This window comes from Mus pahari, chromosome 16, assembly GCF_900095145.1.
Source record: "Mus pahari chromosome 16, PAHARI_EIJ_v1.1, whole genome shotgun sequence".
Lineage (NCBI taxonomy): Eukaryota > Metazoa > Chordata > Mammalia > Rodentia > Muridae > Mus > Mus pahari.
Genome location: NC_034605.1, coordinates 22,839,364 through 22,865,523, shown reverse-complemented (window position 1 = coordinate 22,865,523; position 26,160 = coordinate 22,839,364). Strand labels below are relative to the sequence as shown.

Genomic DNA, 26,160 nt, shown 5'->3' with positions numbered 1-26,160 from the left:
TGGTCGGAAGTGTGCTCTCTCCCTCCCCCATCTTCCCACACATCCACAGCCCCGGCCCCGCAGCACCTATAGCCACAGTTGGCTAGCCAATCTTAAACCAGTTTCAGCAAGTGATATTCGAAGGGTACTTTAAGGCTAGCAAAGGGGAAGGGTAACTTACTTGGGACAGTCTCTTACAGTGTTGGCACTTTATCTGTGTTGACTTTATTGGGATAGAAAGGATGCTGGATGATGGTGCAAAAACATGGGCAAACGCGGGCTACCCGCCTAACAACCCAAACATGGGCAAACGTGGGCTACCCACCTAACAACCCAAACATGGGCAAATGTGGGCTACCCGCTTAACAACCCAAACATGGCTGCACAGCCCTAGCCCTGTGACAGAATATGATTTTGGCATAAAACAGAAACACTTAGATATTGGAGGTACAGCCTGGCATATTGGCTCACACTTGTAACCTCAGCATCCTGGAAGATGAGGTAGAAGACTCCCCTAAGATCAGAGGTATCCTGAGTTACATGGTGGGTTCCAAGTTAGTCTGGCCTTTGTCTTGAAAAACAAACCAACAAATGAACAAATTTTTTGATGCAACAGACCAGATTTGTGAGGTCAGCCACTGAAAGTTGAGGCCTACGGATTACTCCCAAGAGCATCAGCAGTTTGGAGGAATGGTGCTGACCTGGATAAGCTGTGAAACACCAGGTAAGATTAATAAAAGCACACACCTTTCCAGCTGACACATGTACACAAAGGTTTGAGTTTATTTTACCCTATAGAGATTTACCACTGCCCCAAGGAAAACAAATCAACCCCTAAATCGATGCTAAATACAGCTTCCTACCATGCACGTGGAGCCTTGGGAAAGAAAGGATCACCAGCTCCAGAAAATGAAGATGCTGAAGCATCTCATAGAAATACTAGTCCTACTTCAGGTATCTGACTTGTCAGCACAAATGGCTATCATATTCTTCCTGGAGCACCAAGAGGCTGACGATAAAGGAAATCAAAGAGCTGACAAGAGTCACTAAAACTCTGCTTTGGAGAACAATTAACTAGGGCCTTGATACTCTGGTTGCCTTTCTCTATGCTCAAACTTCATCACACAGAATGGAATGAGGAGGCAGACTAAGATTCATTAATTGAAGTGCTAACTCCCTGGGGAAACTGAATGACTTCAGAATGGTTTCATTTCCTGAGGCTCTGGTGCATCCAGGCTTAAAACACCCACATGAAGTAACAAAGTATGGCAACAAAGCTAGACTAGCAGATCTGCTAAGGCCTGCTTAGAAGAGCTACACCTCAAAAGACTTGGTCAAAGGTTTTTCATAAGGATGCCAGTTGGAATAGACAAAAGCAACTCTGTGTAATCTGTAATCTCTCTTCTGCTTCTCTTTAACTTGGTGACCTATGCCTCCTTTGGGGACACTGGCCGATGTATTCAGGGTTGCTCTCAAATCTGGAAAGGGGTTGGTCAACATCAAGTAAAAATGATCTGAAACTCTCCTATCACTTTAAAGTTGATTCTTCCTGGACTCAATGTTTGTTTTGCTACAAAATTTCAAGTGTTTTCAGAGTTTTTGGAACAGATTTTAATTCTGATCATTTCTATTTAAGTTTTCATATGCTTTCATAAAGGGCCAGGGCACTGGGGATGAATACATGATCATGTTTACAACACACTCCAGACCCTTTTCTTATGTGCACAGCGCTATTCTAGACTAGATCACACTAAAATAATATCATTGGCATCCATCAACATGCTCAGTCCAATTCTGGATATCTGGTATCGCTCCAGGCATCTACTTATGATTATACCCAAAGGTTAAAAAAAAATCATAATATTGATATTGGTACCGCTTTATTTGGCAGCAAGAACCTGGGACAGTGAAAGTTAAATGAGGCAGACCGAAGTCTCTCAAAGTAGCTCACCTTGTTCAGGGCATCAGACAATTTACAATCTGGGTATTCTGAAGGTTACTCAAGAACATGTGAGCAGTGTTCACTTCAGTTCATGTTTTATATAGTCCCAGGGCAAGGTCACATGTGTTTAGACTGTATATGGTCACAAGGCAAGGGAACATGCATTTAGGCTGTATACAATTACAAGGACAACCTGTGCTTGAAAACGCCATTCTGAATACTCATTGTTAATATGATGTGTAAAGTAAATCCACTCCCATTTACTACATGTGGGAGGGATGTGAAAATGCATTCCAAGAACAGATGTGCACTATGGAGGAACAGAGGTTACAACACTCTTGTTTACTTGGAGTTTTCTCACAAGCTCTCAGAAATCTCACGCAGCTTCATTCTGATAACCCCACTGGGCAAGTATAAGAGCACTACCACAATTTTTGAGCCAAATTTGAGAGAACAATTAAACACTGTCCAGGATGATAGACACAGGCCAGGTCCATACCTGGGATTCCCACAGAATGACCACAAATTATGTTAGTCAAGTGCTTACAAAGGTAAAACCACAAGGCTGAGTACTTCCCACCTTCATCCAAACAGGGCAGGCATACATCCTTATCTACTTCCTGCCTACGTACCAGTCACCAGAAAGAACATCCTGGGCAGTTGGGGTAAGCAGCCTTGCTTACAGGAGTGAAATATAGGTTTTGTTATCTTACAGGAGCAAACAGCCTTTAGCATTTCAGGAAGTTATCTGTCATTGAGCAAATTGGACATACAAGTTAGAGGTAATTTTGTGTTACAGATCTCTTAAACACAGTCAGTAAAACTTAAAACATAACTTTATGCCTCACACGACCCCCTTGAGCTGTGTCACGTGTTGGATCCTTGACTTGGTGGTAGGGATGTGTTCATATTGGGATCTAGTAACCATCAGCTTACTGCACCCAGACGGGAATTTAAATGTATAGTTAAGCCATTAGTGATGCAAGGGCAAACAGTCATTAGTAGAAACAGAAGGGTCAAAGGTCCTGTGATTGCTGACACCAGAGTTACTATCTAGGAGCTAGAAATTTTTATTTCATCTTAGGTATCAATTTTTTTTTTTTTGTAATTCTTTTAGGTGTGGCCAGATTATCTCTAATGATTTCTAAGCAATTTTCATGAAATGCATTTTCTCTTAAAGCCACACAATACCTCTTTGTTTTATATCAGCAGGTCAAGTGCCCTATCACATTGTAAAATTATTTCAGCTAATGAATCTACCTGCTGATAGTATTGGATCTACTTGGTTCAAGTAGGTACCTTTCCTGGTATGCAATAGGCACTATAGGTAAATGGTTTGTCCCCTACGCCAGGAAGATTCCTTTTGACCTAACGTTCTAGCCTTTAGTTGAGGATACACAGTGATGTGCTCTCTTTTGTATCTACTTCTGCTAAAATGAGAAGGTTGTTGTCAGGGTTCATGAGGGCTGTAATCCTAGTCAGAGTCTGGGAGAGGATTCAGGCAATGAGATATTCATCAGAAGCAGCTGGTTAGCTGACCCAGACGGAGAGACAGGGAGCAATTACACAGGTTCATGACAGCTTTCAGCACTTCCAGGGACTGCAACCATTTAGAGTGGTTTGTAGTCTGCAGCCAACTCCTAGATGTTGTCTGTCAAGCCAAGGCAGATATAGAGTAAGACAGATATAGAGAAATCTGCACAGACAGATATAGAGTAAGAACCGAAGTTAAAGTTTAGGAACTTAAAGGCAACGTGTACATTTACATCTTCCAGGCCCATAGTTCTGGTAGTTGGGGGAGGGGAGGAGTCCCAAGATCAGAGGAGAGTGAAACAGCACACCCTTAGGAACAGGCAGGCGGGGAGACTTACACTGTATTTATCCAGAGTCTGTTTGACCTGTGAGAGGTGGATCCAAACCTTAGGACTCTCTGGCTCCCGAAGCTTACAGGATTTTTTTTTTTTTTTAAGTTTACAAAAAGAGATAACATATATATTGGTATTACCACTGTTTGAAATCTACATTGTTGACTATAACAGCTGTAGTACACTTACGCTTTCAAGTCACAGCAAAAGATATGACTTTGGGTTAAAAAGCTTAAACATTATTTTCTCTGTCAAGAGGGTTCAAGATATAGAGAATGGACAGAAATTTTATTTATTTTTTACTTTATTTTTATTTATTTATTTACACTCCATATTTTATTCTGCCGCATCCACCCTCCGACTGTTCTACATCCCATACCTCCTCCCCCACCCCACCCCTCGTCTCCACACAGATGTTCCTACCCCCCACCCTACCTAACTTCTAAATTCCCTGGGGCCTCCAGTCTCTTGAGGGTTAGGTGCATCATCTCTGAATGAACACAGACCTGGAAGTCCTCTACTGTATGTGTGTTGGGGGCCTCATATCAGCTGGTGTATGCTGTCAGTTTGGTGGTCCAGTGTTTGAGAGATCTTGGGTGTCCAGATTAATTGAGACTGCTGGTGCTCCTACAGGGTCGCCCTTCTCAGCTTCCTTCAGTCTTCCCTAATTCAACAACAGGGGTCAGCTGCTTCTGTCCATTGGTTGGGTGTAAATATCTGCATCTGACTCTTTCAGCTGCTCGTTGGGTTTTTTTCAGAGGGCAGTTATATGATAGATCCCTTTTTGTGAACACTCCATAGCCTCAGTAATAGTGTCAGGCCTTGGGACCTCCCCTTGAGCTGGATCCCACTTTAAGCCTGATGGACAGACATATTTTTAACTTAATAAGAAGCATTTTTAAGTGTGTATTTGAAAGACAACCAAGGGAAATTTGCAATCTTGATCTTGTGACTGACGATAATCAGTGCTTTAGCAGCTTATCAGAACTCCAATGATCAATATTAAAACACTGAACTTTTGATATTTTAGTATAACAGTGGCATATAGGCAGGAGAAAAGCCTGAAATATTTTTATTACCTTAAACCATTTTCTTATTTTTTACATCTGGCATTTACATATCTTAGAATACTTTCTTACACCCTCAGAACTTACATATACTTTAAAACTTTTCTTTACCCAGTAATTTACCATGAGACACAAGTGATTATTTACTGAGAGCAGTCACTGCAAAATAGTTTGTAAAAAGTTACATCTGAAACCTGTTTGCCCTCTCAGCAATAGTAGCTCTCGAAAAAGCAAGGTCTGATTTTTACATATAACATGAACTAACAAGGTATCTGAAGCCTTGGGGAAGGATCTATTACTGTTAAAACTGAGAAAACTACACTGAACCTAGCCAGTCTATCAAAAATCTGAGATGGTAAATTTCAGTAGGAAGTATAATCCAAGTGGAGTATGTATCAGTTAAAATGACGAAAGACTTATCAATTATCTAGACAGTTACTCTAGGCTCCTGTGGTCTCAATGGCTTCATTGGGGGTAGATGTCCCAGGGCAGCCTCATTGTTTGGCCACCAGATTCAGAAAATGGGAGACACTTTCCTGTGGAGTGTCTTGTTTATGTAAAGTGGGTCAGTGTACTGTCCTGTGTCCTGCTTGTCCAGAGTTTGGGTTGGGTCCTGGTGATAGACAAGGCTTGGGGCAGTACTTCCCAGTGGCTTGTGTTACCACAATTCATGTGGCATTATCTGTGTTTCATGATCTTCTTTGGAGAATTATGGTTGCTACAAGAATTTGGCATTTCTGTCTATTATGGAAAACTTCTTCCGTTAAACATTTTAAAAGCCATATTCAGCAGATCTCTGAAGTCTGAGGACCATAATCAGTTAAGTATATCTGAGGTAGACAAAACTTTCTGTTTACTTTATATTATATTCAGTTACTAGCTTTATGCTTTACTAGCTAAAATTCTGTATCTATTTACTATCTTCAAGCTTTACCTTGAAAAAACAAACAGGAGGCTAAAAGTTGTCATTGTAAATGAACTGGACACTTGGCCACCTCTCTGGTGATAAGGAGCAGGGGCTAAGATATCAGCAAACCGTATGTTGCTTATATCCCAGATAAGCATCACACCATTTAGTTCCTTTAAAATTACCTACTACAGATTTATAACTATTGCCCCGCTGTGTTATGAGTTTTAAGTTAACGTTTTTGTTACAGATATTACAGAACTTAACCACACCCAATGAACTTACATATATTGAAGTCCAGGAAGTTTGTATAATTCACATAATAGTCTTACAAATCTTGAGGTAAGGCTTATATTTTACAAAAGTTTTAGACAGTTAAATGAAACCAATAGTCCATTTTTATGAGTTCTTTTTAAAGATTTATTTAGATATATTATATGTAGTCCATTTTTATGAGCTCTTTAAAAAGATTTATTATATATTATATAAAATAAGATTTATTTATTTATTTGGTTTTTCAAGACAGGGTTGTATAGCCCTGGCTGTCCTGGAACACACTTTGTAGACCAGGCTGGCCTCCAACTCAGAAATCTGCCTGCCTCTGCCTCCCGGGTGCTGGGATTAAAGGACTGCACCACCACGCCTGCCATTTATGTTATATATATATATATATATATATATATATATATATATATATACTTCAGACACACCAGAAGAGGATATCAGATCCCATAATAGATGGTCATGAGCTACCATGTGGTTGCTGAGAATTGAACTTAGGACGTCTGGAAGAGCAACCAGTGCTCTTAACCACTGAGCCATCTCTTTAGTCCCAATAGTCATTTTTAAAAGCAGTTCTGCTTCACTTGCTTTTCTCTGTCAGAGAGTCAGGTGGCTCTTCTGACAAAGGATATAGAAGAAACTTAAATAAACATGCTTGGATATAGAGAAGGGAGAGCTGCAATCCAACCCCAGAGCCAGCATTTCAATAAAGTAGAACATCCTAAAGCAACTTTAATATTATCCACACCTAGACAATGTTTGAATCTCTGCTAAACTGAATACAGTGACCTGAAGGGTTAGAGATAAATTCTGAACTCTGACAGTAAAAGCAGCCATGACAGGTGACGTTAGTGGTGGTGGCTGGTGGCTTGCATCAGCAGGGAGAGCAAAAACAAAATCAATAAACACAGAACACAGAAAGCTCTCCCACATGAAAGACATCAGCCAGAAACAAAACATGTGGTGGCCACCATCACTCATTTATCCAGCTGAGCCTGACTCAGATCCATCTAGGTTCCCAGGTTTGCAATAAAGCTTATGGGCATACCACAAAACAGAAATCCATCAACACAGGCACAAAACAGACAGACAAGAACTTTCCAAACTTCCTGAACCAGGTGGGCAGGCGATGTCCTGCCTTTTGCCCTGGATGGAAGAGTATTTGGGTCTTGTTGAACCTCTCCATGCTCCAGATCAGGATCCCACAGAACAGAACCATACTATGACTGACCAGGAGGAGCCTCTGTAGTGCCTGCTGCTGTTCTCATCATGGCAGTTCACTTTGATAGTATACAAACCCGAAAGCACTTCTCCGAAGCTTGGAATATCTCAAGCTGTATACCTTTTAAGGAAGGCCTGGAGTCTGGGAATGAAGGTCCAGCTTTAAAATTTAGGTAGGTTGTCTGATTTTGCTGGGACCTCCAGAACATATTAATTCTACTAGGTGAGAATAAGACTACTACCATGATTTTTGAGCCAAATTCGAAGCAGGTTTTATTAAATACTGCACTGGATAATGGATGCTGGCCAGGTCCATACCCAGGATTCCCAGAGTGGCCACAAGTACGCTAGTCAATTGCTTATAAAGGCAAACCCCACACAGTTACATATTTCTTGCTTTCAACCAATCAGGGGCAAGCATACATCCTGATATACTTCCTGTCTATGTACTGCTCACATACATGTGATTAAGAACATCCTGTGCAGTTGAGGTAAGCAACCTTGTTTAAAGAAGTGAAAACCATGGCTTGTTGTCTTACATGAACCATAATAGCTCCCAGAACTCCAAGAAGTTATCTGCCCTTGGTCAAGCAGAAGTTTCAGATTAGAGGCATTTTTGTTTTATAGATTTCTTAAGTACAATAATTAAAATTTAAAACATAACTTTGGCCTTCACAATTCCTGGGCCATATTCTAACACAATATATTTGAGATGAAGAACTCATATCAAGAATATAAGAAAGCCTTAAGGAAATGGTTGGTAACATAATTAAAGAGTTAGCAAAAACTAACTTTTTGAGAGATATTGACAAAAGACATACAAATAATCTTAGTTTGTAAAGTCATTTTTACGTAGAAAATGCAAGTTAAATCCACATTATGATACTTATAATTATAGACATGTAAAAGATGAAAAGAAGTATAAAAGATTACAGCTAAAAATATTATCCATCAAAATATTGAGCATCCAGATTTTTTCCTTGTTTGTGGATGTAGAAATTGATGAAACAAAAAATTTACTAGGAAATTTCTATTACTGCTAAACATGTATTTATATCCTGAGGCACAGTGATACAATATTTCTTATATACCAAGATCAAATGTATAGCTAAAGGTACCAATGACAAGGTGCAAGAATATCCATAGCAGCATCATTGTAATTACTCCAAACATTCAATTACCTAATGTTGAGCAACAGTAGAATGAACAACGTTTGAAATTATAAACAAAACAGAATGGATAAATTACTATAACATATTTACTATGTATTAGTATTACAAATACAGTGTTATATTACTTATTTTCCTTATTGTTTAGATAAAATATAAGACAAAGCAAGTTCAGGAAAGATTAATTTGGGCTTATATTTAGGGTACTGTCCAACATGGCAGAAAAGGCATGGTGGCCAGAGTGTGAGGCATATGATCAGATACATCCACATATCTGGAAACACACCAACATGAACACAGCTAGTCCGCTCATTTCTCCATTCACATGTTCTGGCACCTCAGAATATGAACAAGGTGGCTTTAGAGTGAGTTTCCCACCTCAAATAACACAAGCTAGAAATTTACACAGACATGCCCAGACATCTATCTTCTTGATGATTCTCGATCGATCGTGTGAAGCTGATAATCAATACCAGCCATCACAGGTATCAAGAAAAAAGAGGAAGTGTGTACTTTGTATGTATACAAAAGTCTGAAAGCAGGCAAAACTAATCACGGTGACAGTATTAGGATAGTGTGTAGTCTTTTAATTACCAAGTGGAAGGCTTCTGCATTACAGTAGTCACAGAAGTTGCTTCATCTTGTCACCCAAATCATTGTATACAAGAACCCTGAACTTAGTTTGTATATATACACACACCCTAACCCTAATTTTTCTCAGGCTAGTCAATCAATTAGAAAACAACAACAACAACAACAACAACAACAACAACAAAAGCTTGCATATTATTTCTCTTCCAAAGGATAGTAAACAGGATTATTTAAATTTTATGGGTGGAAATGAACACTGTAGCAACACTAGCTGCCCTTATCTGAAGAATCTACTACTAGGTCTGAAGATGTATGCCTGAGATCTAGCCTGTTCTTTTGTTGTCGTCTGCACCATAAGCAGTACTTGGTCAGAAGTAGGAAAATGCATTCACACATGTTTAAGGTAGCATTTCTCTTACTAGCAATTAAAAAAAAAAAAAAAATCCAAAGAAACTGTATGTTTAAGGGCACAGAAATGGCAAATTATATCATTGGTGCTGAAGACTTTTAGACAGCATTTAAAAAGCAATGAGGCATATTTAAGGATAGATGAAGAACTGAACTTGAGGGTTAACAAATATTTTCACATGTCAATGCACAGGAAGGACCCATCACACAGAGACTGAGCCTTTAATTGGTGTATAAAAATAGGTTTCACCCAACTTGCACTGTTCAAAATTTTGCACGTATATAAATTCACATTTGTAATTTAAACATTATAAAAGCGATTAAACGACTTTATAAGAGTATCTATTATAAGTACTATTCTTAATATTATTTTCCTCTAACAGGCTGAGAATCTTCTGAACTCATTTTATCTTCCTCTGTATTCTTGCATTTAAGGACATAACTGTACCAGCTATTGGAAAAAAACTAAAACATCACTTAGTGCCCAATTTCGTGTATAACAACTAAATAAATACAGTTAGCCTTATCAGTAAGACAAAGGCATTACTGAGTGGGAGTGCAGAAAAAAAGCATTCTATGTAAGACAGATTGAAAGTTACCGTAGAGTCCTAGAATAGACAAGTTCTTAGTGGACAGCTGAAACCAAGGGGCCAGGGCCTGAAATTCACTCTCAGGGTTATCCCTCACCCGCTGCAGCTTAAAACCTATCTAAGCCTTCCGTAGAATTCCACAGAAAGGTAAAACCCACTAAAACCCTGCAGTTGGAAGCTGGATACCTTAACAGGCTTTGGAGGCGCGGCTAGTCCTAGGACCGCCCACTACCTCCTTTCTGAGCCACCTACTGGTCGTCCGAAGACTGACAGTTCTACAAACCAATCCACCGTCTCCTCTGCCACTATTTGCCTTTCCTGCAAGCCGCAGCGTCTTTGCGTGCCCAGCGCGTTGACGACGTCACGGACAGGGTCCCGCCCTGCAGCCCCGCCCCAGCCCCGGCGGGGACCGCGGAGCGGTGTCAGCAGGCCGGCGGGCGGCTCGCGCCGCGGAGGAGGTAGGCTGTCTTTCCGCGCCCTGCTGGGCAGGTCGCGAAGCCAATTGCCTGAGGTTCCGGGGTTCGCCGGGCTCCCCAGACCTGGCCTTGGCCGTGGGGCCTGTGGGGTGCAGCCGCGGAACGCGGCGGGGCGCGGGAGGGAAGCTGGCCCCGGGCCCACTCCCACACTCACCGGGAGGCAGGTGGTCCAGCCTCGGCCCCGTGCCTTGCATCCCCATCAAGACCAAGGTGACATGCGGGTGGAGGCCGGCAGGTACTCTCTGTTACTGGCCTTGTGCCTTCGTGAAGAAAGCCCTGATGTAACAAAACAAAACGAAAATTAAAGCATGAGTCATGAATGTTATAGCCATGGTTTCAGCTCTCCGCTTTGCCCACTCAACCTGCCTTTAGTTTTTTTTTTTTTTTTTAAATCTCAGTAGGGCTCTTTTTCTTCCTCTTCTGATCGGAACATGGGTGGACACTATGGAACTTTTCTTAGTGTTCTCTTAGTATGGCAGTAGCAATGGCATTTGTCTGTTCACAGATGGAATCCATCACTTGACCCAGTACTAGTTTGGGTAAGGTTAGTAAAGCTGAATGAATGAACACAGTAGCCGGTCTGACTTTTCAGTGTTCTGGAGTTACTATAGCAAGTCCCATCTGATGTTTTTGTTTAAGGGTCCTAACAGTAATTCCCATCTATGCTTCCTCTATCCATCGTCCACTTCTAGAGCCAGATTTGATGACAAAGGGCAGTTTACAGTATTTTGGCTGTATCTATACATAAGTAAAATGCTAGATAATCATGCCCATGAAGGGACAGTGTAGACTGCCCCCCTCTACATAATATTCATACATATGCATATGTAATGTTTTGTATTCTAAGGAAGAATACATTTTTCTTTGAGTTCTTCCTGTCTCAAACATGAACCTTTAAAGATTGCATTATCAAATGCATTCAAGAAACTGAATTAAACTGCTCCAAGGACTTATCTTCTCAGGATAGTGATTATCACTTGGATTTAATTATTAGACAGTTTATATGATGCCACACGCTGTTTTGGGTGTTGGTAATTGAGTATGAACACTAGATAAGGTTTCTGCCCTCAGGTTCCTTTTATTTTGGTGAAGATAGAATATATGTGCAAATAAAAATATGATTTTAGATAGGAATGAATGCTAGAAATCTGGCAGTAAAGGACATTAGTGTGGCTGTGTTGTGGGATCTGGGGAAATGTCCCTGAAGAGGTGATGCTTCGGATGAGACCTGAATGTTTAGAGTGATCTAGTCAGGGGAAGAGCAGGAAGTGTCCAGTTACAGTGCAAAGGCTGGAAGAGCAGGCACAGCGGGACGAGAGTCCAGCAGTGCTGTATCCGTAATGGTGGGCTAGTGAGGTGGCTGAGTTGTCCTGGGCTGGGCAATGCTGAAGAAGGAACAGGCGTCCTTGTGGAAGTGTGGCCTTCAGATGCCTTCCGAGGCACTCCTAAACTCTCAGCAGCGTTCTATTTATTTTGATTATGAAATCATTAATCATTTTATATTTTTCTCTTTGGGGGGGTCCTCTTAAGAATGGTTTTCCATTCCCTAGTACTGTATCCCACAGTCGTTTTTCTTTTCATTGCTGCTGTATGCAAGACTCAAACCCTCTGCTTATCTTCAGCTCTAGCTTTTATCCCCCTTTTCCCAGCTGTCATGCATTTCCAGGACAGTCTTTACCTACTTTCCATTTGGAAAGCACTGGCAGGCAGTCCTGCTCTATCAAAACAAGTGCTGAGGTGTAACGGTAAGGTAAGTAGGTGAGCCTTTCCTATTAGCCCTTGTATTTCTAAGGATTACTCTGTCTTTATTTAGTTCCTGCAGTTTTCTGGGCGTGGCACACGCATTCTGTTCCTTCAGACATACTGCAAATACTAAACTTCTCATTAGTGAAGAGAATATACACTAAGTTACCTCAGCTAGACTGATGGAGGTCGTTAGCTTTACTCCATTTCACCATGCTCCGCCCCTTCTCCCTGAAGCAAGTAGAGGATCAACAGGTTGATGTTTCAAATTTGGTTTCTGCTGTTGCATTTTGGAACTCATGCGTTGGACCCTTTCAGTGGAGAAGGGGCTCTGGAACTGTAGATATGCAGCAGTTCCTAAAGTGCAACACATAAAATGCCAAGATTGCCAAATGCTTATTTCCAAATTTGCATGCTAGGCCTTTTTTCTTTTTGGTTCTGTTTCCTTCATGAAAATCCCATAGCAGAGAGTGTCTATATATTTCAAAGTACGGCATGTCAGTATCTAGAAACAACTCATGTTTTTAACTCACAGAAGACAATTTCAAAGATGGGGCAATGTTTTTCCTTGGACTAAAATAAAGCTCTTTTAGGTTGTTTTTTTTTTTTTCTTTTTTTTCTGAAGAAGTGTGTGTCAGCACTTTATATGCACCCTTCCTTTTTGTTAGAAGGCTATCATTTGTAAATGACTTCCAGTGATTAGTACAAATGGTTTGTAAGTGACTCCCAGTACAGTGGTACCTATGGCTTGTAAGTGACTCCCAGGACATTGGTACACACTTACAATACCAACTATATGCAAAGCCCTGGGAGGGGGAAATCCCAAGTTGTAGACCAGTCTGGACATAGCAAGACCCTGTCTCCTGATATAAGAAGGCAGGATTGTAGCTCAGGGAAAGAATGCCTGAGTAGGCCTGTGTTCAATCCCCAGTACCCCTGAAACAATTTTAATTCAAGTTGTAATTTCAGAAGTATTTGAAATTTAAAAGTTGTTAACTATTTTCCTAGCCTGATCTTTTTCATAGACATGAGGTAGTATGGCATGCCGTTTGCTGGTTCTTTGTTTCTGGTAGCAAGTGAAGTTCCCCATGATTGAGGAAGCCCTTGGGCCGACTCAGTGATGTACTTTTCTCATGCTACTTTAAAAAGGTAGAAGCCAGTTTATAAACTTTATATGGTTGAGGAACCAGTTTGGTATATGGTTGAGAAATAGTGTTGGTTGTCCTAAATTTTAAAGAGAACCATTAGTTTTAAGGTTCTCTTATTCGAAGAACTATGTTAGATTAACAACAGTAAAGATATAAAAATTAAAATGAGTAGGTTAATTTGCTGTTGGCTGCCCTTATGAGCTGCCATCAAGATGGAAATTGTGCTTCATAGCTTTAAAATACTGTAAATAGAATTCTTAAATGTCAGAGATCTTTATATTTATGCAAAAGAGGTTTTTCCATTTGATCTCAAAATATCAAAACTGTATATTTAGAGCAAGTCTCACTGTCTGGAAGGATGTCCGTGCAATTGATGCCCACATTCTTAGAGATCTAGGCTATCCGCATCAGACTCTATCTACCTCGTAGGCATCAGGCTATCTAGTCAGGGTGAGTCCTGTGCTCCAAACAGGGACCCTGACCACTTCTGTGCCACTGCCGTGTTCTGCTTGATGACTACGAGAGCTCTAACTGTACCTCAGAGTCTATCCCAGTGCTGGACCCTCTCGATAAAATATTTATCTCCCTTCTCCTATTGATGGAAGATTTCTCTTTTCTCCTAACCTTTGGACCACTCTCTCTGCAACATGTTTTATCTTCATCCCTTTGCCCATGTGTTACCATAGATGCACCGTCAGATCTGTGTTGGCTGAAGTTTAAAAGACTTCATCTGCATTGTCCGTGCTGTAGATTTTGCAGTCTTGAGTCTCCTAGTTTTATCTGCACTTTCATTACCATGTTTTCAAGAAGTGCTGGTAAGCTTTTCTTGGCTTTGATTCCACAGAATTGTCTTCCTGTTCCATCTTGGGTCTGACATAGTCTCCATTGGGTCTCTTGAGAATCTCAGATCTTTAGATGTAAATGTTGAGAGCACATTGCTACTGAGAAAATTGTGTTAAGATAGTTATAATCGGACTGGTGAGATGGCTCAGTGGGTAAGAGCACCCGACTGCTCTTCTGAAGGTCCGGAGTTCAAATCCCAGCAACCACATGGTGGCTCACAACCATCCGTAANAAAAAAAAAAGATAGTTATAATCATTAATATTGTTAATATTATAGATGGAAAAGCTGGGGTCTAGAGAGACTGGCCTTGGGTCTCTTGGCCACTTTCCTGGACCTGGTCCGTCAGCTCTTCAGGCTTTTGCTGCACTTCAGAACTCCTAGCAAGCACACCAATCACAGATTTTCTGATCGTTTCCTTTCTTTGTGAACAGATTTAGATCTAGAAGATCCTTCTTTTCTTGTGGTGAATGGAGACTAAAGCCTCAGTTCTCATCTGGGGTTTTTGACTCACACTGTTTAAGGCTGGAGGGTCTTCCTGGTCAGGAGCTGGATTAGGATTGGTTTTCTACTCTGAGTTTGAAACATGTCTCTTCTGTTTTTTTCAGTTTCACATAGTCTACCCCTCCCCCCAGTGTTTTGTGACTAGTTAATCTTCAGTTTGTTAAATGCATGATTTTGTTTAGAGCTTTTAAAGCTGAAGCAGTTATAGATTTCTTGTATCCTATATCTCTGTAGAAAATAGACGTTTCAAATATTGCATGTTACTGAGTATTATAGTACACTCTTATTTTTGTTTTAGAAAAATATATTCCACAATTCTTTGAATTAGTCACTTCCTGTTTGTTGATTTAATAATTCAGAATCAAGTAAATCCAGTAACATTTTTCTCTTTAGCTTATTTAAAACATTTTTTAAAAAAAATGTGTGTGTTTGTACGTGTGTGTTGGAGTCTGGCTGTCTGCACCTGTATATGTGGGCACCTGAAGTGTTCAAAAGAGAGCATTCCGTTGGTTCTCAAGGAGCTGGAGTTGAAGTGGTTGCTAGCCACTCCCAACAGAACTGAATTCATGGCTTCTGCAGAGGTTATCTGCTCTTCATGCTGTCCGATTCTCCAGCTCCCTGTGCCATTCTTCTGTTGCTGTGGTGTTATAAACTCATCAAAGGGAACAGCAGCTCTTGAGGTGTTAGAAGTTTCTCCAGCTGAGGTAAAGTCACCAAGCCAGGACTTGTACTGGCGTTGTTGCTAGTAATTAGCACAAGATTTTCTGTGTCCAGAGGTGTTCTGATGGCCTATGTTAGGGTTTCCCATTCTCAGTCCCACTGACATTGGAATGGAAAAGTCTTTGTTATGGGGGCTTTGTACTGTAGCGCTAGATAGACAACTATATGGCAAGTGCCTGGCTGTGAGCAAAACTACATGGCTGTGAGCACATTCGACTCCCCAATGCCCTGCCCCATGGGGAACATCTGTTGTCTTTATTCTCCAAACCTCTCTCTAAGTTAGGTTGCGGTATTATTGTCCCTATTTTGTAAAACATAGAAAGGATGAGTAACTTGACCAACGTGGCAGTATTGGGTTGTAAAACCAGGCAGTGCCCCTCTGATGTAACACTATCAGTTATCCAAAGACCTGGTAATAAAAAGGAAAAACAGATGCCAGCAGGAACCAGCTGATACCATAAGTAATAAGCACATTGGCTAGGTGCCAAAATGGTGAGATGGACAATTTGGCCGGTTGTCTATTTTTTTTTTTAAAGAGATACTAGAAGCCTAGGGATTTCATCGGTGAAATGTTCATCTCTGCATGCTAAAGAGTAATTCCCTGTTTAGAAAGCGTGTAAGCCATCAGGTAACCAGAGCCTCCGCTTGGTAGCTGAGGTCCTTTTTGGAGGTCTGTGGTAGAGCTTTGCTGCTCTAAGGACGTGTGCATCCACTCTATGATGGAAGTCAGGTTCATGCTGAGTGGAAGGCTCAGGTCCTCACCACAGGCATTGTCTTGTGTTCTTTTCAGCCCAAGGAATGCGGAGATTAAAGCTGGCCATCTACCCTGCTCCGCACTTTGCTGCTGGTGTGGACCCTGAGAACTGCCAGCCTTTACTGTGACAGGCACTGTTCACAGTCTTTTCTTTCACAACTTGTACACGTCTCAGTGCTTAAATAAAAATCTCTCAGGGCATTGAGGACACTCGGACTCTGTGTGCCTCTGTCCTGGAGGTATGAACCACAGCACACTTCACATGGCTGAGAGCCACTTACCCTAGAGTTCTTGTTTACCTTTCTCCGAACAAGGAAGTTCTCTGCCAGCGATGATGTAGAAGCACTGGCCTCTCACTGGTCTTTGATGTTTGCCCTGCCCTTAGGATCCTGGTCTCCTCAGCCTGGACTTATGGGAAGGTGTCCTCACTCTCCTGCTGGCTTTTCCACCCTCTCTCACTTGCGCACACACGTGTTCCACCCTTCCAGTTGTTTCCCTCAGTCCCCTCCCCCAGGTTCCCCAGGCAGAGGTCGACTCATTGTTGTTGGACATGGGTGTGCTTGGTTCACTTTAAGTAGCCCTGTCTTCCTCCTCACTGGTACACAGTAGCCTTCCAGATCACTCAAAGTTACATTTCTCCTAAGACAAGCCTTTTATTGATGGCATTTCTAGTCGCAAACTGATACCGAGCCTTCTCTTTTTATATTTATTTTATACTTAGTTTTTATACTACTTGTATAATTTGTACATGAGTATAGGGACAGTGTCTTTTCCATCTGACTTTCCCTCATAGCAACCAGCACAATGTTTTACATGCAGGAGATACTTAATAAACATGCCCGTTTGTTTGTGATGGGTAGGTAGGTCAGAGTCATATAGTTTTGATATGTTTATGTTTTCTGTGTATATAGCACTTTTGTCCTGTGCTTTTACATTTTGGAAAGATAACCGATCTGATCTGTTTGGGAAGGTTAGGTTGTTTTTATTAATTCTGTTATCAAGAATAGATACTGAACATAATATTGGGGATAAGCATAACTGTACATGCAGGTGAGTCAGGGCCAGGTCACCTCCTACTATACAGGGAGTTCATGAGACCCTAGCTCAGAAAAAAAAAACCAAAATATTCTTGGTATATTAATATATCATTTTGAAATTCTAACCATGTGTGTAATTTTTTTTATTTTAAATTTTAATTAGTAAGTACCCAGGCTCTCTAATCCTTTCCCCTACTTCATGTTTTTGAGACAGGGTCTCTTTATGTAGTCCTGGCTGTCCTGGGGTTTATGTAGAATCGTCTGGCCTTGAACTCACAGAGATACTTGCTGCTGCCTCCTCAGTGCTGGGAGTAAAGGCATACACCAGCACACCTGGCCCTCTTTAGGTTTATACATTGGCATTTGTAGTTTAAAAATCTAACAAGGACATAGAATGTCTGACATGCCCACCATTTATCTATGATCATGCATTGTTCTCTAGGAAAATTTCTGCTTATGTTTTTGTTTTCTTATTTTTCTTTTTTGCTTTGTTTTGTTTTTGGCAGGGCCTCATATAACCCAAGATGACTCTGAGATCCCTGCATAGCTGAGGATGCCCTTCAACTTGTGCTCCTCCTGACCCCACCACTAGAGTGGGCGCCACATGCCTGGCTTTCAAAGAGCTTTTGATATGTAGACAAAGAAAGGATACCTCATTGTTCCATAGGAGCTCTTGATATTGTGCTTCACAGAAGACCTATGAACAATATGAAAGAGAGAGAGAGAGAGAGAGAGAGAGAGAGAGAGAGAGAGAGAGAGAGAAAGGGAGAGAGGGGGAGGGGGAGCATTCTTTTAGCTTCTGTTTTTTAAAATAATAATATTCTACTGTAAAAGTAACTTTTATTTGCCTGAAGTAATTGCTGCCTCAGAGGCTGCAAAGCTAGGCCTAGTCATGGAAGCTTATAGCTTCCATATAATCTTATCTAGGCCTAGAATGAGACTTGCTGCTGAATAAACTTACCCTTTCCTACTTCTTTCTGAACTCTGGATGGTTCAGTTCAGTTGTTCTGACTCAAACTCCTGTCTAAGCTGACTGAGTCACTCTGGCATCTCTCTTGGCTTCTGGCTTTTTGCTCTACTTGGCTTCACACTAACTCTGGCGATCTGTGTCCTCCTTGTTCTCTGGCTCTTTCTTTCTCCTTCTATGTCTAACTCATTTTCTCTTCAACTTGTCTCCATAAAACTTGCTGGGTAAAATTGCTTCCTGCCTCTCTTTTTCTCTCTGTGCTGTCTTAAATGTATTCCCTTTCTTCTTATAAGAGTTGGGCATCTCCTATTCTGTCAAATCTTGATCTGATTTATCACTTTGTCACTCAATTACACATCACTTTCAAACATGGGTACTTCCTTCAACAAACTAACTTTACCTTCATTTTTTGGGATTAAAGGTGAATCCTAAGGGCATGTCTGTATTCCAGCCAGAGGGATTAAAGGAATGTGCTAAGGGTTGAGCCACACCACAACTGGAAACATTTTTTTTTTCAGTAAATAACACAATCTCAGAGTTTACAATGTGATCACCTATCCTGCAAAAAAAGCTCAAAAAATAATTATGTCATTTCCTCTCTCTCCCCTCCCTCCAAATCTTCCCATATACCTCCCTTTACTCTCACATTTATAGTCTCTGTTTTATTATTGTTATATATATATATATATTTGTGTATGTGTAATCCTCTGTGTATGTGTATATCTAATTACAACTCGTTCAGTTTATATGATGTTGCTTGTATGTATAGGTTTTCGGAGGTGACCACTTAGAATAATAGAGGCAGTCTTGAAGGTATTATAACAAAATGACTGCTATAGAATAATTCTATAAGTAAGTGGTTTAGTTTGCAAATAGGTCTCCCAGTTAACTTCAGCTGTCACAGTTTGGAATTGTCATAGTCTTGACACAGTCTGGTGGAGGTTCAATTGGGGGATTGCCTGGATCAATCTTGTCTCTGGGCTTGTCTCTGGGGCATGTTTTGATTGGTAATTGCTGTAAGAGGGCACAGCCCACTATGGGAAGAGCCAGCCCTGGAAGGTGGACCTGGCCTTTTTAACAGAGGTACCTGAATGCTAGCCTGGGAGTAAGCCAGTGAGTATCACTCATCAGTGGTTGCTGCTGCTGCTTGAGTTCCTGTTTGACTTCCCTCAGTGCTGGACTGTGGCCTGGAGTGTAAACCTGATAAATCCTTTTCTCCCAAGTTGCTTGTGGTAATAGTGCTAATCCCAGCAACAGAAAGCAAGAGAACAGCATGCCAGCTTTTGCTAACACTTGATATAGAATAGGTGCATCTTGAATACACTGTGATAAGTAAAAGTTATACAAATTACAGCACAATCTTATGAAATATTCAAAGCAAATCAGTGTTGTGAGGGCAGGGCAAGGGGGAGGAATAAGGAGTTACTGTGTAAGTGCTATGAAATTTCCATTGGCAGTGATGAAAATATTTTGAAATTATATAGAGGTGAAAATCATACAGTATTGAGAGTATGTTCAAAGCCTTAATTTTATAATTTTATGTTTTGTAAAGTCTACCTCAGTGTTAAAAAGAAAGAGGGTTTTTAGCTTATTGTTTTGGAGGATAGAAATTCATGGCCTGATAGCTCAGCCTCTGGCAAGGGTCCCTTGGTAAACCAGAAGACTCAGGGCCCACAACTTCTCTTTTACAGTCTTGTGCTCTTTTCAGGATCAGCCAGTCCAGAGAACTTCAGTACTGTCTCTCTCCAGTGAGCCAGGCTCCCCTCCAGGCCCTGCCTCTTGATGGTTTCATCTATCTCTCCACATTGAGATCCAAGCTGCTAGCACCTGAGCCTTTGACAGAGGCCCCAGAAGCCTCTTAGATGCCCAGGGATGCAGAGAGGAGGTGTCAGTCAAGTGAGCTTCCTGCAGCAGTGGCTAGGCTGTTGATAGGTGGTGGCAGAATGGGCACTCTAGGTGGAGCTGAAGTATGGCAGAGGTGCAGACCCCGAAACCTGTACAAGAAGCTCAAATTCCTAAGCAGAGTAGGGAGAGGAAAGCTTTTTTGTTTCTGAGCACCAGGCAGAACTGGGGGCTTGCAAACTAGAAAGACTGGATTGTCGGATGAGAGGTATTGAGAAAACGGTGAGGGTGCTGGTGAGGGTGCTGGTGAGAGCTGATGGGGCTGTGCTTTTCACCAGTGAGCATGGAGCCAGCAGCCGCAGAGTCAGCCTTAACACCTTTTCCTATTCGAGCTGTAAATAAGACCTTAGTGATGATTAGTGGCTATTCTTGGATATGTGGAAGTTTTTATAGGTAATGTGTGAATGTCAGAATCTTTGATTTAGTCACTGGAATTTTGATAGTTGTAATTGCTTATCTCTTTCTAAAAGTTACAAGATTTAACTTTTTCAGAATATTACTACTTTAAACTCTTTACAGACTCCTAATAAGATTTTAGAGATCCTCTTACAGCCAGATATGGTAGGGCATGCCTAAAATTCCTACACTTGGACTTTTGGGGTGGAGGCAGAAGGTTTGAGGCTTTCCTCAAGGCCAACCTAAGCTACATGCGACCTTGTGTCTAAACAAATGAAGGAGGTGGAAGAGAGGGAGGAGAAAGAGTAAGGGAGGGACAAAAGAGAAAAAGGGAGGGAGGGGGGACTTTCTCAGGTGTGTAGTATACGGATTTCTCAGAATATCAGCCTGTAGTTGCATTGCGTCTTAGTGGTCTTTGCTGTTTTACATGATTTTGTTTTCTGAAGCTCAGGTTAGCCTGATAGAGGTGACCCTGGCCGTCAACTTGATTCTTATCCTCTAGTTGCTTGTGTAAGTGTGAAAAACATCTAATGGAAAAAGAGAGAGGATTATTTCTTTATTTTTTTTTTTAAATCTAGGCATCTGTATTGTAAGATTGACATCTCTAACTCACATTCACTAAGATTTCAACTGCAGACATTTATTTGTAGTATACATTAGAAAATTAGTTTTGGAGCTGGGGCCATCTTGTGTGCACATTGCATTACAGGAAATGGCAACTTTTACCTGTAAACACTCCTGGTCATAGATGGAAATGGCTTATCTTTTTATTTACATGCTCTAGTTTGTAGTGGAGGAGGGTGGTCTCAGGTGGCTTCGGGGGAATTTGATGTTGGCTATTCCCAGGTATTTTTCTTAGCATCCTCTTACACTAGAGACAGTGGGTTGATTTGCCATCAGCTAAAGTGAACACTTTCTGGAGTTCTTACCCTACCTTCCAAAGAAAAAGTCTGGTGCTATTAAGTGAACAGGAGCTCAGCTCTCTCGGAAGAGGCTTGTGGAGTTGGCTGACTACTCACCTGCCTGCTTCCTGGAGTTAAGCTGTGATTTGTCTGTGTTAGAAAAGACAGGCCTGGGAAACATGAAGAATGTGTGACAAACACAGTCTTACTTCTGGCCTTTGGAGTGCAAAATAGTTACTATAAGAGATTTAACTTTAAAAATAATTCTTTTATTAGTTGTTTGAGAATTTCATTAAAGAAAATAATTTTTTTTCTCTCTCAAAAGCAATCAGATTCCAAAAAAAAAAAAAAAAAAAAAAATCATCAGATAAGAGTGGGACCTCATTCTCACTTCCCTGTTTTAGGCTGGGATTGTGTCTGGAGTAAGCTTGTGCAGGACCTGGGCATGTGTCGTAGTCACTGAGTTTGTATTTGCTTCTGCCGTCAGTTGTCTACAAACACTTCCTTGAAGTCACCACCCATGGCTCTTACAGTCTTTCTGCTCTTTCTTCCATAATGATCCCCTAGTCTTGAGTGTTAAGATCGCGTCCTTACATTTAGGGCTTACGCTTGTTGGTTTTTGTGCATGACACAAGGTAGAGACATCTAGAAAGAAGGAACCTTATTTGAGAAAATGTCTATATCAGATTGCTCTATAGGCAAGTCTGTGGAACATTTTCTTGGGTAGTGACTGATGTGGGAAGGCCTAGCCCACTGTGGGTAGTGCCAGCCTTACGTGGTTCAGGAAGGTATAAGAAAGGTAACTGAGTATACATTTGGAGAACAAGGCAGAAGTAAATAGCGATCCTCTGTGGTTTCTTCTTCAAATCCTGTCTTCAAGTTTATGCTTGAGCTTCTGCCGAGCCCTTCCTTCCGAAATGGTAGATTTTGACCTGGGATTTATAAGATGAAAGAAACCCTTTCTTTCCCCAAGTTGCTTTTGGTCATGGTGTTTATCATAATAATAGAAAGTATATTAAGGGGCTGGAGAAATGGCTCTGTGGTTAAGAATTCATGATGCATTTCCAAAGAACTTGAGTTCAGTTCCCAGCACAGTCTCATAGGGTATCTTATAAGCCCACCTGTAACTCCAGCTCCTCCAGGAGGGGATCAGATATGCCTGGGCTCAGTGTGCACCTGCACACATGTGCACATACCCTACAGAGATCCACAAACATCCTTTAAAATATAAATCTAAGAAAGGAAACTAAGATTGGACTGAACACTCAGTTGTCTTTTATTCTCTGTACATTGACCAATTCTGAGTCTTCTCTGGATTAATTGCTATCTAATGCAAGAAGAAACCTCTCATAAGGGTTGAGTGACGAACTAATCTGTGGACATAGCAATGAGTCATCAGGAGGAATTTTAGTGTATGTTCTTCTGGCAAAATAATAGCAGGCTCTTTACTAGTGCCCATGACCTATCTAGCCAGAGGTTCTTGACCTTGTTGACAGTGTGTGTATAGCCACAGATTTGACAGTGATAACCAATTTAAAAAATGGTTGGTAACTCCTATAATGTGCATGCCATTGTAGCACCAGTGAACCTATTTTGCCAGGCAGGGCAAGATTGGAACTTGCAGAGTTCACAGCTGGGTGAGATAGATGATTACATTTCTCTTCCAGTCACCTGCATCTCATCTTCCAGCATTGTGGAGGCTCGCCAGTATGAATGAAGCTTCTAGTTAAGTATCTGCTAAATTTTTCCTTGGTCTGTGAATCAAGTATTCTGGTGTCATCAATAGAGTCTAACTGTCAAATCCTGGCGAGTAAACAACATTGGTAATAGCCTATAATTGGGAGTCATTGAGACACCGCAAAAAGAGAACACAGACATTGGACAACACAGAACGAGGTGTCTTAATTAGGGCTTCTATTACTGTGCAGACACCATGACCAAGGCAGCTCTTATAAAGGACAACATTTAGCTGGGGCTGCCTTACAGGCTCAGAGGTTCAGTCCAGTATCATCAGGGTGGGAGCATGGCAGCTTCCAGGAAGGCATGACACAGGAGGAGCTGAGAGCTCTGCATCTTGTTCTGAAGGCAAACAGAAGACTGTCTTCCATGTAGCTAGGAGAGTCTTCAAGCCCACCCCCACAGCGACACAGTTCTTCCAACAAGGCCACACCTACTCCAGCAAGGCCACACCTATTCCAACAAGGGAATACCTCCTAATGGTGTCACTCCCTGGACCAAGCACATTCAAACCACAAGAGGTAACCCATTCCTCTGAGGCATTGAGATAAAGTTTTTAGGTGCTGTGTGGAGGTGAAATATTTTGAGTGTACTGTTTAGCACTAGAAGGTACCTTTCTAGAAGGAAACTTGGAAATGGAGGATAGTTACTATGGAGACCCTGTTGTTTCAGTTATCCTGGACTGATAGTAGCTTCTGAAGAAAGAAATGAAAGATCAGTCATGTCTTGAGAGCAGTGATGAGGTGTAGCTGTAACATTCTACCCACTTGAGGGCATTCCATGTAACACATTCAAAAGTTTTATCAGTTCATTAATAGTCTTCTGTAGCCTTTTCTTTTTGTTGTTGTTCTTAAAAAATAACATTTAAAAAAACTATGTCTGGGTGCATGCTTTTGTGTGTATGTGCCTGTGTGAGATAGAGATAGTGTGTGTGTGTGTTTATGTGTGCCTATGTGTTTGATATAGAAAGAGAGAGATACAGTGTGTATGTGCCTGTGTGTTTGATATAGAAAGAGAGAGAGATAGAGTGTGTGTGTAGGTGTGTGTGTGTTTGTGTGTGTGCCTGTGTATTTGAGATAGAGAGAGATAGAATGTGAGAGATAGTGTGTGTGTGTGTGTGTCTGTGTGTTTGAAATAGAGATAGAGAATGTGTAAGTGTGTGTGTGTGTGTGTGTGTGTGTATGTGTGCCTGTGTGTTTGAGATAGAAAGAGAGAGAGTGTGTGTGTGTGTATGAGTGTGTGTGTGTGTTTGAGAGAGAGAGAATGTGTGTATGTGTATGGTGTGTGTGTGTTTGAGAGAGAGAATGTGTGTGTATGTTTAGGTGTGTTTGTGTGTGTGTTTGAGATAGATAGAGAGTGTATGAGTGTGTGTGTGTGTGTGTGTGTTTAGGTGTGTTTGTGTGTGTGTGTGTTTGAGATAGATAGTGTATGAGTGTGTGTGTGTGTATGTGTGTGTGTATGTTTAGGTGTGTTTGTGTGTGTGTGTTTGAGATAGAGAGTGTATGAGTGTGTGTGTGTGTGTGTATGTTTAGGTGTGTTTGTGTGTGTGTGTGTTTGAGATAGAGAGTGTATGAGTGTGTGTGTGTTTAGGTGTGTCTGTGTGTGTGTGTGTTTGAGATAGTGTATGAGTGTGTGTGTATATGTTTAGGTGTGTTTGTGTGTGTGTGTTTGAGATAGAGAGTGTATGAGTGTGTGTNTGTGTGTGTGTTTAAGTGTGTTTGTGTGTGTGTGTTTGAGATAGAGAGTGTATGAGTGTGTGTGTATGTTTAGGTGTGTGTGTGTATGTTTAGGTGTGTGTGTGTGTGTGTGTGTGTGTATGTTTAGGTGTGTGTGTGTGTGTGTACGCTCACCATGTGGCGGCATGCAGGTGGAGGTTAGATGACAATTTTGGGGAGTTTGTTTTCTTTCTGTACCTCTGTGTGGGTCCCAGGGACTGAGCTGTGCTGGTGTGCTTGAGTTCAGGGTGATTGACCCACTGTCCTCCTCACTGACCTTTGCCTTTTTACATTTGTTATTCAGCAAGGCCTTTTCATGACTTTACTTTGGGCTTTGTGCCCTTTTCATTTTGAAGAGTCTTCACACTGCTGCACTTGACTGTTTTGTGGACTGTTTGTTCACTGCCTTTTCTGAGGAGTCTAGGAAAGTTGTCTGCGATTGATTACTTCCTTATAGCAAATTGCAGGTTGAACATTTATAGTGGGGAATATTGTAGTTATTACATGTTTATTGCAACACAGTATATGATATCATGTGAACTTGTTCCAGCATTGGTTCAGGTGCTGACCATCAAGTCTCTCCTCTATAAAAGTGTATTGCCCCCCAACAGAACTTACTTATGTAAGAAGTAATACTTGGAGACTATTCCTCGTAAATTCAAAATTCTTGTTAGCATCTACTATTGTGTCTTGCCTAAATAATTTTTGCACTGAGAATTATAAACTGACTTTCCAAATTGTCTTCCTCCTACATGTTTTTCTGACTTCCTGCCTACTCTTAATCTGCTTTTACAAGGTAGCCATAATCTTTTAAGATTGTTTTCCAGAATGAATTCCAACCATGCTATCATTAGTCATACTTACATCAGCGTTCACACTGTTTCAGATAGGACAGTAAATGATCTTTTAAAGCAACCTGCACAAAAAAGTTTCAGTCATGACATTTTGTTTTTCTGCCTTTTCTAATAAATCTGTATCTATAAGAATATTGTAAAAGTGTTCTCCACAAATTCTAATAGATACATTGATAGAAATCCTTTGTTATTTCAATTAGCATACAGAATACCAGATTTTATTATTATATTTCCATATGTTGTTGATGTATGGAAATCATCTCTCTACCCCTTCCTCCAGCCTCTGATGCCCCCTCATGCTTTATATTCTTATTATGCTTATATCCATGATCCATCTTAAATTAGTTTTTTATATGATGCAAATTCGAGGTTGAAATTGATTTTTTTTTTTTCAAGTTTTATGTGGTTGTCTTAGTACGCTTTTCTAGAGGCAAGCTTTATTT

At 41.0% G+C, this 26,160-nt stretch overlaps 1 protein-coding gene across 1 annotated transcript in view; it reads left to right on the top strand.

The window, feature by feature from the left end:
* The first annotated feature begins 10,375 nt into the window (after positions 1 to 10,375).
* Positions 10,376 to 26,160, top strand: part of Stard3nl (STARD3 N-terminal like) — a 39,478-nt gene continuing 23,693 nt past the window's right edge. Inside the window, exon 1 of the mRNA XM_021215635.1 lies at positions 10,376 to 10,479. The gene's annotated coding sequence lies outside the window, so the exon portion shown is untranslated. The remainder of the gene's footprint in view (positions 10,480 to 26,160) is intronic.